This window comes from Pristiophorus japonicus, chromosome 3, assembly GCF_044704955.1.
Source record: "Pristiophorus japonicus isolate sPriJap1 chromosome 3, sPriJap1.hap1, whole genome shotgun sequence".
Lineage (NCBI taxonomy): Eukaryota > Metazoa > Chordata > Chondrichthyes > Pristiophoridae > Pristiophorus > Pristiophorus japonicus.
In genome coordinates, this window is record NC_091979.1 from 327,589,007 (window position 1) to 327,604,727 (window position 15,721).

Sequence of the window (15,721 nt, forward strand, 5' to 3'; positions counted from 1 at the left end):
TGCACCCGAATCTTCTGAATCAGATGCCTCTCGTTGTGCCGACTGAATCCATGTCCCTTTCAATATTCTGCTGACATGCACACTATTAAATGTGCCACTAACTTATAGAATCAAAGAATAAGGGAATGGTTGCAGCCCGTCGAGCCCATGCCAACTCTCAACAAGTCTCACTCCCCTGTCATTTACCCACAGCTGTGCAATTTTTTTCATTCGGATACTTATCCAACTCCGTTTTGAAAGATAAGATTGAGTCTGACTCCACCGCCCTTCAGAGCAATGTATTCCAGATTCTAACTACTTGCTGAGGAATGGCCACTCCTGTTCCTATGCATAAAGGCAGAGAAACACGGGATCAATTCCTGCCTCACTCACAACATTGCTAAATATAGCACCGTCATTCTATTCTCGTGACACAAGCTCCAGAAGTGTAGTCCAGCTGTTGAGGTTAAAGCTCTGGTTATGTTCCCAACAATATTACCGGCACAGCGTTTCCGTAGTGTAGTGGTTATCACGTTCGCCGAACGCATGAAAGTCCCCGGTTTGAAACCGGACGGAAACATTATGCAAACGTGTTCAATTAATGATTCGATAAAATTAAATCATTCATATCAGTGGTTCAATATTAACAGAGTGCAGTGTCTCACGCTGCTGTTCCATTTGCTGATTTCTCTTTTCAGTTCTGTACACACTCAAATTCTACACACTGTCTCTCACTCCCTCCCGTTTCCAGCCCTGACGGTGGAGAAAACATATCTCAAAGCTGCACATTCCGTGCATTCAGTTCAGCTGTGAGAGATTATTAAAGGTTCCTACCACGCCGCCACGCATCACAGCAGAAAATTAAAGCCACAAACAAACCCATCGACTAATCGCTCTTCCCCAGCTCCAGAGTGAGTGAGGGCGGGACAAGCCCTAACTTCCGCTCCCTCACTCTCCAATCAGCCGCTGCCGGCGGAAAGCGGAGAATGCAGCATCAAACAGCGTTTTACCGCCCTTCACTGGGCTGCAAAATGCCACCATTCGAGACAACGCTCCCTGTACAACGAACAGCAGCCTCATAAGATGCTTCATCTCAGCTTCCTGAGTTCGAGCCCCAGCTTGCACAAACACTTCTTCACTGGAAACACCATTAATGATCTGATTGCCATGTTTTGCATCATGAAAGTAATCCTAACCGATAATTATATAATCATAGAGGTTTACAGCATGGAAGGAGTCATTTAAGCCCATCGTATCTGCACCGGCCAACAAATGCCCAGTTTTAGGCGTGTACCCTTGCACCTTATTGCATTTCATGTGCACATCTAAGAACTTGTTAAATGTGGTGAGGGTTTCTGCCTGCACCACACTTTCAGGCAGTGAGTTTGAGACCCACACAAACATCTGCATGCAGAATGTACACTTCAAATCCCCTTTAACCCTTACACTGCTTACGTTTAAATTATGCAGCCTGGTTGTTGACCACTCCACTCTGTGAAATAGACCCTTTTAATCAACAATATCTAGGCCCCTCCTATTTTTATACACCTCAATGCTGTCGCCCATCAGCCTCCTCTGTTCCAAGGAAAACAAACCCATCCTATCCAATCTGTCCTCATAGCAAAGTTGCTCCAATCCCGGCAACATCTACGTAAATCTCGTCTGTACCCTCTCCAGCGTATTCACGTTCTTCCTTCAATGCGGTGACCAGAACTGCACGAAGTACTCTAGCTGTGGCCTAACCAGAATTTTATACAGTTCTAGCATAACCCACTTGCTGTTCTGTTCCTTGCTTCTGCCAATAAATGCAACCATTCCATATGACTTCTTAACCAACTTTTCCAACTGGCCAGCTACCTTCAGGGATCTGTGGACAAGCAATCCCAGTTACCTTTGTTCCTCTACACTTCTCAATGTCATACCAGTTGATGTGTATTCCCTTTCCTTGTTAGCCCTCCACAAATGCGCGATCTCTCACATCTCTGGATTAAATTCCATTTGCCACTGCTCTACCCCCTTATCAGTTGATTGATATCTTCCTGGAGTCTCCAGCTTTCTTCTTCATTATCAACCGCACTGCTATTTTAATAACACCTGAAAACTTCGTAATCATAACACCTAGATTCAAGTTTAGATCATTGATAAATACCGTAAAAAGCAATGGATCTGGCACTGAAAACTGCGGAACCCCACTGGAAACATCCTTCCAGTCACAAAAACACCCATCAAACATTACCCTTTGCTTCCTGCCTCTGAGCCAAATTTGGATCCAATTTGCCACTTCGCCCTGAATCACATGGGCTTTTACTTAGAAAATGCATAATCATTAAATGTTATCCTGCCTTCATGGGAAAACATCATTAATTGACTGATGATCTTCATTTGCACAACTAAAGAAATGTTAACTGAAGGAGAGTCCTTAATTGAATAACTTATCTGTGCTCTGCACTTTACCTCTGAATCCATAAACCATTTTGGACACTGTGCTTTAGAAGTCTTTTTCAAAATGTTCCTTGCTGGTAACATGTACATGGGACGTTGGAAACAGTGAGATAGACTGTAGTGCAAGGGACTGGTTATTGTGAAACAGCAAAGAAAATATACATTCTGGAAGAATACCATCGAAAAGAAGTGTGGCCCTAACAGCCAAAAAGAAGATGAAGTGCTGAGCCCTTTTCAGCAAAAAATTATTTTCCCAAACATTTCTCTGACCGAATCTTCACAAAACAAAAATGATGCTTTTAAAGTCATTAAACCCAAATTTTCGTGCACCCGAATCTTCTGAATCAGATGCCTCTCGTTGTGCCGAGTGAATCCATGTCCCTTTCAATATTCTGCTGACATGCACACTATTAAATGTGCCACTAACTTATAGAATCAAAGAATAAGGGAATGGTTGCAGCCCGTCGAGCCCATGCCAAGTCTCAACAAGTCTCACTCCCCTGTCATTTACCCACAGCTGTGCAATTTTTTTCATTCGGATACTTATCCAACTCCGTTTTGAAAGATAAGATTGAGTCTGACTCCACCGCCCTTTAGAGCAGTGTAATCCAGATTCTAACCACTTGCTGAGGAATGGCCACTCCTGTTCCGATGTGTAAATGCAGAGAAACACGTGATCAATTCCTGCCACACTCACAACCTTGCTAAATACAGCACCGTCATTCTATTCTCGTGACACAAGCTCCAGAAGTGTAGTCCAGCTGTTGAGGTTAAAGCTCTGGTTATGTTCCCAACAGTGTTACTTCCACAACGTTTCCGTAGTGTAATGGTTTTCACGTTCGCCTAACAGGCGAAATGTCTCCGGTTCGAAACCGGGTGAAAACATTATGCAAACGTGTTCAATTAATGATTAGAAAAAATTAAATCATTCATATTAGTGGTTCAATATTAACAGAGTGCAGTGTCTCACGATGCTGTTCCGTTTGCTGATTTCTCTCTGCAGTTCTGTTCACACTCAAATTCTACACAGTGTCTCTCACTCCCTCCCGTTTCCAGCCCTGACGCTGGAGAAACCATATCTCAAAGCTGCACATTCCGTGCATTCAGGTCAGCTGTGAGAGATTATTAAAGGATCCTGCCACGCCGCCACGCTTCACAACAGAAAATTAAAGGCACAAACAAACCCATCGACTAATCGCTCTTCCCCAGCTCAAAAGTGAGTGAGGGCGGGACAAGCCCTAACTTCCACTCCCACACTCTCCAATCAGCCGCTGCCGGCGGAAAGCGGAGAATGCAGCATCAAACAGCGGTTTACCGCCCTTCAATGGGCTGCAAAATGCCACCATTCGAGACATCGCTCCCTGCACACCGAGCAGCAGCCTCATAGGATGCTTCATCTCGGCTTCCGGAGTTCGAGCCCCAGCTTGCACGAACACTTCTGCACTGGAAACACCATTAATTATCTGATTGCCACGTTTTGCATCATTAAAGTAATCATAACCGATAATTATATTATCATAGAGGTTTACAGCATGGAAGGAGTCATTTCAGCCCATCGTATCTGCACCGGCCAACAAATGCCCTGTTTTAGGTGTGCACCCCTGCATTTTATAGCATTTCATGTGCACATCTAAGAACTTGTTAAATGTGGTGAGGGTTTCTGCTTGGAACACATTTTCAGGCAGTGAGTTTGAGACCCCCACAAACATCTGCATGTAGAATGTTCACTTCAAATCCCCTTTAACACTTACACTGTTTATGTTTCAATTATGCAGCCTGGTTGTTGACCACTCCACTATGTGAAATAGACCCTTTTAATCAACAATATCTCGGCCCCTCCTATTTTTATACACCTCAATGCTGTCGCCCATCAGCCTCCTCTGTTCCAAGGAAAACAAACCCATCCTATCCAATCTGTCCTCATAGCAAAGTTGCTCCACTCCCGGCAACATCTACGTAAATCTCGTCTGTACCCTCTCCAGCGTATTCACGTTCTTCCTTCAATGCGGTGACCAGAACTGCACGCAGTACTCCAGCTCTGGCCTAACCAGAATTTTATATAGTTCTAGCATAACCCACTTGCTGTTCTGTTCCTTGCTTCTGCCAATAAATGCAACCATTCCATATGACTTCTTAACCAACTTTTCCAACTCGCCAGCTACTTTCAGGGATCTGTGGACAAGCAATCCCAGTTACCTTTGTTCCTCTACACTTCTCAATGTCATACCAGTTGATGTGTATTCCCTTTCCTTGTTAGCCCTCCACAAATGCGCGATCTCTCACATCTCTGGATTAAATTCCATTTGCCACTGCTCTACCCCCTTATCAGTTGATTGATATCTTCCTGGAGTCTCCAGCTTTCTTCTTCATTTTCAACCACACTGCCTATTTTAATAACACCTGAAAACTTCGTGATCATAACACCTATATTCAAGTTTAGATCATTGATAAATACCATAAAAAGCAATGGATCTGGCACTGAAAACTGCGGAACCCCACTGGAAACATCCTTCCAGTCACAAAAACACCCATCAAACATTACCCTTTGCTTCCTGCCTCTGAGCCAAATTTGGATCCAATTTGCCACTTCGCCCTGAATCACATGGGCTTTTACTTAGAAAATGCATAATCATTAAATGTTATCCTGCCTTCATGGGAAAACATCATTAATTGACTGATGATCTTCATTTGCACAACTAAAGAAATGTTAAATAAAGGAGATTCCTTAATTGAATAACTTATCTGTGCTCTGCACTTTACCTCTGAATCCAGAAACCATTTTGGACACTGTGCTTTAGAAGTCTGCTTCAAAATGTTCATTCCTGGTAACATGTACATGGGACGTTGGAAACAGTGAGATAGACTTTAGTGCAAGGGATGGTTATTGTGAAACAGCAAGGAAAATATACATTCTGGAAGAATACCATCGAAAAGAAGTGTGACCCAAACAGCCAAAAAGAAGATGAAGTGCTGAGCCCTTTTCAGCAAAAAATTATTTTCCCAAACATTTCTCTGACCGAATCTTCACAAAACAAAAATGATGCTTTTAAAGTCATTAAACCCGAATTTTCGTGCACCCGAATCTTCTGAATCAGATGCCTCTCGTTGTTCCGACTGAATCCATGTCCCTTTCAATATTCTGCTGACATGCACACTATTAAATGTGCCACGAACTTATAGAATCAATGAATAAGGCAATGGTTGCAGCCCGTCGAGCCCATGCCAACTCTCAACAAGTCTCACTCCCCTGTCATTTACCCACAGCTGTGCAATTTCTTTCATTCGGATACTTATCCAACTCCGTTTTGAAAGATAAGATTGAGTCTGACTCCACCGCCCTTTAGAGCAGTGTGTTCCAGATTCTAACCACTTGCTGAGGAATGGCCACTCCTGTTCCCATGTATAAAGGCAGAGAAACACGGGATCAATTCCTGCCAAACTCACAACCTTGCTAAATTTCGGACCGTCATTCTATTCTCGTGACACAAGCTCCAAAAGTGGAGTCCAGCTGTTGAGGTTAAAGCTCTGGTTATGTTCCCCAGGGTGTTAGTGCCACAGCGTTTCCGTAGTGTAGTGGTTATCACGTTCGCCTCACACGCGAAAAGTCCCCGGTTCGAAACCGGGCGGAAACATTATGCAAACGTGTTCAATTAATGATTCGATAAAATTAAATCATTCATATTAGTGGTTCAATATTAACAGAGTGCAGTGTCTCACGATGCTGTTCCATTTGCTGATTTCTCTCTGCAGTTCTGCACACACTCAAATTCTACACAGTGTCTCTCACTCCTCCCCCCGTTTCCAGCCCTGACGCTGGAGAAACCATATCTCAAAGCTGCACATTCCGTGCATTCAGGTCAGCTGTGAGAGATTATTAAAGGATCCTGCCACGCCACCACGCTTCACAACAGAAAATTAAAGCCACAAACAAACCAATCGACGAATCGCTCTTCCCCAGCTCCAGAGTGAGTGAGGGCGGGACAAGCCCTAACTTCCGCTCCCACACTCTCCAATCAGCCGCTGCCGGCGGAGAGCGGAGAATGCAGCATCAAACAGCGGTTTACCGCCCTTCACTGGGCTGCAAAATGCCACCGTCCGAGACAACGCTCCCCGTGCTCCGAACAGCAGCCTCATAAGATGCTTCATCTCAGCTTCCTAAGTTCGAGCCCCAGCTTGCACGAACACTTCTTCACTGGAAACAGCATGAATTATCTGATTGCCACGTTTTGCATCATGAAAGTAATCCTAACCGATAACTATATAATCATAGAGGTTTACAGCATGGAAGGAGTCATTTGAGCCCATCGTATCTGCACCGGCCAACAAATGCCCAGTTTTAGGTGTGTACCCCTGCACCTTATTGCATTTCATGTGCACATCTAAGAACTGGTTAAATGTGGTGAGGGTTTCTGCCTGCACCACACTTTCAGGCAGTGAGTTTGAGACCCCCACAAACATCTGCAGGCAGAATGTTCACTTCAAATCCCCTTTAACCCTTACACTAATTACTTTTAAATTATGCAGCCTGGTTGTTGACCACTCCACTATGTGAAATAGACCCATTTAATCAACAATATCTAGGCCCCTCCTACTTTTATACACCTCAATGCGGTCGCCCATCAGCCTCCTTTGTTCCAAGGAAAACAAACCCATCCTATCCAATCTGTCCTCATAGCAAAGTTGCTCCACTCCCGGCAACATCTACGTAAATCTCCTCTGTACCCTCCCCAGCGTATTCACGTTCTTCCTTCAATGCGGTGACCAGAACTGCGCGCAGTACTACAGCTGTGGCCTAACCAGAATTTTATACAGTTCTAGCATAACCCACTTGCTTTTCTCTTCCTTGCTTCTGCCAATAAATGCAACCATTCCATATGAATTCTTCATCAACTTTTCCAACTGGCCAGCTACCTTCAGGGATCTGTGGACAAGCAATCCCAGTTACCTTTGTTTCTCTACACTTCTCAATGTCATACCAGTTGATGTGTATTCCCTTTCCTTGTTAGCCCTCCACAAATGCGCGATCTCTCACATCTCTGGATTAAATTCAATTTGCCACTGCTCTACCCCCTTATCAGTTGATTGATATCTTCCTGGAGTCTCCAGCTTTCTTCTTCATTATCAACCACACTGCCTATTTTAATAACGCCTGAAAACTTCGTAATCATAACACCTATATTCAAGTTTAGATCATTGATAAATACCATAAAAAGCAATGGTTTTGGCACTGAAAACTGTGGAACCCCACTGGAAACATCCTTCCAGTCACAAAAACACCCATCAAACATTACCATTTGCTTCCTGCCTCTGAGCCAAATTTGGATCCAATTTGCCACTTCGCCCTGAATCACATGGGCTTTTACTTAGAAAATGCATAATCATTAAATGTTATCCTGCCTTCATGGGAAAACATCATTAATTGACTGATGATCTTCATTTGCACAACTAAAGAAATGATAACTGAAGGAGAGTCCTTAATTGAATAACTTATCTGTGCTCTGCACTTTACCTCTGAATCCATAAACCATTTTGGACACTGTGCTTTAGAAGTCTGCTTCAAAATGTTCATTGCTGGTAACATGTACATGAGACGTTAGAAACAGTGAGATAGACTATAGTGCAAGGGACTGGTTATTGTGAAACAGCAAAGAAAATATACATTCTGGAAGAATACCATCGAAAAGAAGTGTGGCCCTAACAGCCAAAAAGAATATGAAGTGCTGAGCCCTTTTCAGCAAAAAATTATTTTTCAAACATTTCTCTGACCGAATCTTCACAAAACAAAAATGATGCTTTTAAAGTCATTAAACCCGAATTTTCGTGCACCCGAATCTTCTGAATCAGATGCCTGTCGTTGTGCCGACTGAATCCATGTCCCTTTCAATATTCTGCTGACATGCACACTATTAAATGTGCCACTAACTTATAGAATCAAAGAATAAGGGAATGGTTGCAGCCCGTCGAGCCCATGCCAACTCTCAACAAGTCTCACTCCCCTGTCATTTACCCACAGCTGTGCAATTTTTTTCATTTGGATACTTATCCAACTCCGTTTTGAAAGATAAGATTGAGTCTGACTCCACCGCCCTTTGGAGCAGTGTATTCCAGATTCTAACCACTTGCTGAGGAATGGCCACTCCTGTTCCGATGTATAAAGGCAGAGAAACACGGGATCAATTCCTGCCACACTCACACCCTTGCTAAATATAGCACCGTCATTCGATTCTCGTGACACAAGCTCCAGAAGTGTAGTCCAGCTGTTGAGGTTAAAGCTCTGGTTATGTTCCCAACAATGTTACTTCCACAGCTTTTCCGTAGTGTAGTGGTTATCACGTTCGCCTCACACGCGAAAAGTCCCCATTCCGAAACCGGGCGGGAACATTATGCAAACGTGTTCAATGAATGATTCGATAAAATTAAATCATTCATATTCGTGGTTCAATATTAACAGAGTGCAGTATCTCACGATGCTGTTCCATTTGCTGATTTCTCTCCACAGTTCTGTTCACACTCAAATTCTACACAGTGTCTCTCACTCCCTCCCGTTTCCAGCCCTGACGCAGGAGAAACCATATCTCAAAGCTGCACATTCCGTGCATTCAGGTCAGCTGTGACAGATTATTAAAGGATCCTGCCACGCCACCACGCTTCACAACAGAAAATTAAAGCCACAAACAAACCCATCGACGAATCGCTCTTCCCCAGCTCCAGAGTGAGTGAGGGCGGGACAAGCCCTAACTTCCGCTCCCACACTCTCCAATCAGCCGCTGCCGGCGGAAAGCGGAGAATGCAGCAACAAACAGCGGTTTACCGCCCTTCACTGGGCTGCAAAATGCCACCGTTCGAGACAACGCTCCCCGTGCTCCGAACAGCAGCCTTCTAAGATGCTTCATCTCAGCTTCCTGAGTTCGAGCCCCAGCTTGCACGAACACTTTTTCACTGGAAACAGCATTAATTATCTGATTGCCACGTTTTGCATCATGAAAGTAATCCTAACCGATAATTATATAATCATAGAGGTTTACAGCATGGAAGGAGTCATTTAAGCCCATCGTATCTGCACCGGCCAACAAATGCCCAGTTTTAGGTGTGTACCCCTGCACCTTATTGCATTTCATGTGCACATCTAAGAACTGGTTAAATGTGGTGAGGGTTTCTGCCTGCACCACACTTTCAGGCAGTGAGTTTGAGACGCCCACAAACATCTGCATGCAGAATGTTCACTTCAAATCCCCTTTAACCCCTTGCACTAATTACTTTTAAATTATGCAGCCTGGTTGTTGACCACTCCACTTTGTGAAATAGACCCTTCTAATCAACAATATCTAGGCCCCTCCTATTTTTATACACCTCAATGCGGTCGCCCATCAGCCTCCTCTGTTCCAAGGAAAACAAACCCATCCTATCCAATCTGTCCTCATAGCAAAGTTGCTCCACTCCCGACAACATCTACGTAAATCTCCTCTGTACCCTCTCCAGCGTATTCACGTTCTTCCTTCAATGCGGTGACCAGAACTGCACGCAGTACTCCAGCTGTGGCCTAACCAGAATTTTATAAAGTTCTTGCATAACCCACTTGCTGTTCTGTTCCTTGCTTCTGCCAATAAATGCAACCATTCCATATGACTTCTTAACCAACTTTTCCAACTGACCAGCTACCTTCAGGGATCTGTGGACAAGCAATCCCAGTTACCTTTGTTCCTATACACTTCTCAATGTCATACCAGTTGATGTGTATTCCCTTTCCTTGTTAGCCCTCCACAAATGCGCGATCTCTCACATCTCTGGATTAAATTCAATTTGCCACTGCTCTACCCCCTTATCAGTTGATTGATATCTTCCTGGAGTCTCCAGCTTTCTTCTTCATTATCAACCACACTGCCTATTTTAATAACACCTGAAAACTTCGTAATCATAACACCTATATTCAAGTTTAGATCATTGATAAATACCATAAAAAGCAATGGATCTGGCACTGAAAACTGTGGAGCCCCACTGGAAACATCCTTCCAGTCACAAAAACACCCATCAAACATTACCCTTTGCTTCCTGCCTCTGAGCCAAATTTGGATCCAATTTGCCACTTTGCCCTGAATCACATAGGCTTTTACTTAGAAAATGCATAATCATTAAATGTTATCCTGCCTTCATGGGAAAACATCATTAATTGACTGATGATCTTCATTTGCACAACTAAAGAAATGTAAACTGAAGGAGAATCCTTAATTGAATAACTTACCTGTGCTCTGCACTTTACCTCTGAATCCATAAACCATTTTGGACACTGTGCTTTAGAAGTCTGCATCAAAATGTTCATTGCTGGTAACATGTACATGAGACGTTGGAAACAGTGAGATAGACTGTAGTGCAAGGGACTGGTTATTGTGAAACAGCAAAGAAAATATACATTCTGGAAGAATACCATCGAAAAGAAGTGTGGCCCTAACAGCCAAAAAGAAGATGAAGTGCTGAGCCCTTTTCAGCATAAGATTATTTTCCCAAACATTTCTCTGACCGAATCTTCACAAAACAAAAATGATGCTTTTAAAGTCATTAAACCCGAATTTTCGTGCACCCGAATCTTCTGAATCAGATGCCTCTCGTTGTGCCGACTGAATCCATGTCCCTTTCAATATTCTGCTGCCATGCACACTATTAAATGTGCCACTAACTTATAGAATCAAAGAATAAGGGAATGGATGCAGCCCGTCGAGCCCATGCCAACTCTCAACAAGTCTCACTCCCCTGTCATTTACCCACAGCTGTGCAATTTTTTTCATTCGGATACTTATCCAACTCCGTTTTGAAAGATAAGATTGAGTCTGACTCCACCGCCCTTTAGAGAAGTGTATTCCAGATTCTAACCACTTGCTGAGGAATGGCCACTCCTGTTCCTATGTATAAAGGCAGAGAAACACGGGATCAATTCCTGCCACACTCACAACCTTGCTAAATATAGCACCGTTATTCGATTCTCGTGACACAAGCTCCAGAAGTGTGGTCCAGCTGTTGAGATTAAAGCTCTGGTTGTGTTACCAACGATGTTACTGCACCAGCGTTTCCGTAGTGTAGTGGTTATCACGTTCGCCTAACACGCGAAAGGTCCCCGGTTCGAAACCGGGCGGAAACATTATGCAAACGTGTTCAATTAATTATAAGATAAAATTAAATCATTCAGATTAGTGGTTCAATGTTAACAGAGTGCAGTGTCTCACGATGCTATTCCATTTGCTGATTTCTCTCTGCAGTTCTGTTCACACTCAAATTCTACACAGTGTCTCTCACTCCCTCCCGTTTCCAATCCTGACGCTGGAGAAACCATATCTCAAAGCTGCACATTCCGTGCATTCAGGTCAGCTGTGAGAGGTTATTAAAGGATCCTGCCACGCCACCACGCTTCACAACAGAAAATTAAAGCCACAAACAAACCCATCGACTAATCGCTCTTCCTCAGCTCCAGAGTGAGTGAGGGCGGGACAAGCCCTAACTTCCGCTCCCACACTCTCCAATCAGCCGCTGCTGGCGGAAAGCGGAGAATGCAGCATCAAACAGCGGTTTACCGCCCTTCACTGGGCTGCAAAATGCCACCGTTCCAGACAACGCTCCCCGTGCTCCGAACAGCAGCCTCATAAGATGCTTCATCTCAGCTTCCAGAGTTCGAGCCCCAGCTTGCACGAATACTTCTTCACGAGAAACAGCATTAATTATCTGATTGCCACGTTTTGCATCATGAAAGTAATCCTAACCGATAATTATATAATCATAGAGGTTTACAGCATGGAAAGAGTCATTTACGCCCATCGTATCTGCACCGGCCAACAAATGCCCAGTTTTAGGTGTGTACCCCTGCACCTTATTGCATTTCATGTGCACATCTACGAACTGGTTAAATGTGGTGAGGGTTTCTGCCTGCACCACACTTTCAGGCAGTGAGTTTGAGACCCCCACAAACATCTGCATGCAGAATGTTCACTTCAAATCCCCTTTAACCCTTACACTAATTACTTTTAAATTATGCAGCCTGGTTGTTGACCACTCCACTATGTGAAATAGACCCTGTTAATCAACAATATCTAGGCCCCTCCTATTTTTATACACCTCAATGCGGTCGCCCATCAGCTTCCTCTGTTCCAAGGAAAACAAACCCATCCTATCCAATCTGTCCTCATAGCAAAGTTGCTCCACTCCCGGCAACATCTACGTAAATCTCCTCTGTACCCTCTCCAGCGTATTCACGTTCTTCCTTCAATGCGGTGACCAGAACTGCACGCAGAACTCCAGCTGTGGCCTAACCAGAATTTTATACAGTTCGAGCATAACCCACTTGCTGTTCTGTTCCTTGCTTCTGCCAATAAATGCAACCATTCCATATGAATTCTTAATCAACTTTACCAACTGGTCAGCTACCTTCAGGGATCTGATAACAAGCAATCCCAGTTACCTTTGTTCCTCTACACTTCTCAATGTCATACCAGTTGATGTGTATTCCCTTTCCTTGTTAGCCCTCCACAAATGCGCGATCTCTCACATCTCTGGACTAAATTCAGTTTGCCACTGCTCTACCCCCTTATCAGTTGATTGATATTTTCCTGGAGTCTCCAGCTTTCTTCTTCATTATCAACCACACTGCCTATTTTAATAACACCTGAAAACTTCGTAATCATAACACCTATATTCAAGTTTAGATCATTGATAAATACCATAAAAAGCAATGGATCTGGCACTGAAAACTGTGGAACCACACTGGAAACATCCTTCCAGTCACAAAAACACCCATCAAACATTACCCTTTGCTTCCTGCCTCTGAGCCAAATTTGGATCCAATTTGCCACTTCGCCCTGAATCACATGGGCTTTTACTTAGAAAATGCATAATCATTAAATGTTATCCTGCCTTCATGGGAAAACATCATTAATTGACTGATGATCTTCATTTGCACAACTAAAGAAATGTTATCTGAAGGAGAATCCTTAATTGAATAACTTATCTGTGCTCTGCACTTTACCTCTGAATCCATAAACCATTTTGGACACTGTGCTTTAGAAGTCTGCTTCAAAATGTTCATTGCTGGTAACATGTACATGAGACGTTGGAAACAGTGAGATAGACTGCAGTGCAAGGGACTGGTTATTGTGGAACAGCAAAGAAAATATACATTCTGGAAGAATACCATCGAAAAGAAGTGTGGCCCTAACAGCCAAAAAGAAGATGAAGTGCTGAGCCCTTTTCAGCAAAAAATTCTTTTTCAAACATTTCTCTGACCGAATCTTCACAAAAGAAAAATGATGCTTTTGAAGTCATTAAACCCGAATTTTCATGCACCGGAATCTTCTGAATCAGATGCCTCTCGTTGTGCTGACTGAATCCATGTCCCTTTCAATATTCTGCTGACATGCACACTGTTAAATGTGCCACTAACTTATAGAATCAAAGAATAAGGGAATGGATGCAGCCCGTCGAGCCCATGCCAACTCTCAACAAGTCTCACTCCCCTGTCATTTACCCACAGCTGTGCAATTTTTTTTCATTCGGATACTTATCCAACTCCGTTTTGAAAGATAAGATTGAGTCTGACTCCACCGCCCTTTAGAGAAGTGTATTCCAGATTCTAACCACTTGCTGAGGAATGGCCACTCCTGTTCCTATGTATAAAGGCAGAGAAACACGGGATCAATTCCTGCCACACTCACAACCTTGCTAAATATAGCACCGTAATTCGATTCTCGTGACACAAGCTCCAGAAGTGTAGTCCAGCTGTTGAGGTTAAAGCTCTGGTTATGTTCCCAACGATGTTAGTGCACCAGCGTTTCCGTAGTGTACTGGTTATCACGTTCGCCTAACACGCGAAAGGTCCCCGTTTCGAAACCGGGCTGAACATTATGCAAACGTGTTCAATTAATTATAAGATACAATTAAATCATTCAGATTCGTGGTTCAATGTCAACAGAGTGCAGTGTCTCACGATGCTGTTCCATTTGCTGATTTCTCTCTGCAGTTCTGTTCACACTCAAATTCTACACAGTGTCTTTCACTCCCTCCCGTTTCCAGCCCTGACGCTGGAGAAACCATATCTCAAAGCTGCACATTCCGTGCATTCAGGTCAGCTGTGAGAGATTATTAAAGGATCCTGCCACGCCACCACGCTTCACAACAGAAAATTAAAGCCACAAACAAACCCATCGACTAATCGCTCTTCCTCAGCTCCAGAGTGAGTGAGGGCGGGACAAGCCCTAACTTCCGCTCCCACACTCCCCAATCAGCCGCTGCCGGCGGAAAGCGGAGAATGCAGCATCAAACAGCGGTTTACTGCCCTTCACTGGGCTGCAAAATGCCACCGTTCCAGACAACGCTCCCCGTGCTCCGAACAGCAGCCTCATAAGATGCTTCATCTCAGCTTCCTGAGTTCGAGCCCCAGCTTGCACGAACACTTCTTCACTGGAAACAGCATTAATTATCTGATTGCCACGTTTTGCATCATGAAAGTGATCCTAACCGATAATTATATAATCATAGAGGTTTACAGCATGGAAAGAGTCATTTACGCCCATAGTATCTGCACCGGCCAACAAATGCCCAGTTTTAGGTGTGTACCCCTGCAACTTATTGCATTTCATGTGCACATCTAAGAACTGGTTAAATGTGGTGAGGGTTTCTGCCTGCACCACACTTTTAGGCAGTGAGTTTGAGACCCCCACAAACATCTGCATGCAGAATGTTCACTTCAAATCCCCTTTAACCCTTACACTAATTACTTTTAAATTATGCAGCCTGGTTGTTGACCACTCCACTATGTGAAATAGACCCTTTTAATCAACAATATCTAGGCCCCTCCTACTTTTATACACCTCAATGCGGTCGCCCATCAGCCTCCTCTGTTCCAAGGAAAACAAACCCATCCTATCCAATCTGTCCTCATAGCAAAGTTGCTCCACTCCCGGCAACATCTACGTAAATCTCCTCTGTACCCTCTCCAGCGTATTCACGTTCTTCCTTCAATGCGGTGACCAGAACTGCACGCAGAACTCCAGCTGTGGCCTAACCACTATTTTATACAGTTCTAGCATAACCCACTTGCTGTTCTGTTCCTTGCTTCTGCCAATAAATGCAACCATTCCATATGAATTCTTAATCAACTTTTCCAAATGGTCAGCTGCCTTCATGGATCTGTGCACAAGCAATCCCAGTTACCTTTGTTCCTCTACACTTCTCAATGTCATACCAGTTGATGTGTATTCCCTTTCCTTGTTAGCCCTCCACAAATGCGCGATCTCTCATTTTCCACTGCTCTCCCACCTTATCA

The 15,721-nt window shown here is 43.8% G+C and overlaps 2 non-coding genes across 2 annotated transcripts; both read left to right on the forward strand.

Moving 5' to 3' along the window:
• Nucleotides 1-5,980: 5,980 nt before the first annotated feature.
• Nucleotides 5,981-6,053, forward strand: trnav-cac (transfer RNA valine (anticodon CAC)). The gene has a single exon. It is a non-coding gene; the product is annotated as a tRNA-Val (tRNA).
• A 5,425-nt stretch (nucleotides 6,054-11,478) lies between these two features.
• trnav-aac (transfer RNA valine (anticodon AAC)) lies at nucleotides 11,479-11,551 on the forward strand. Its single transcript has one exon. It is a non-coding gene; the product is annotated as a tRNA-Val (tRNA).
• Nucleotides 11,552-15,721: the final 4,170 nt, after the last annotated feature.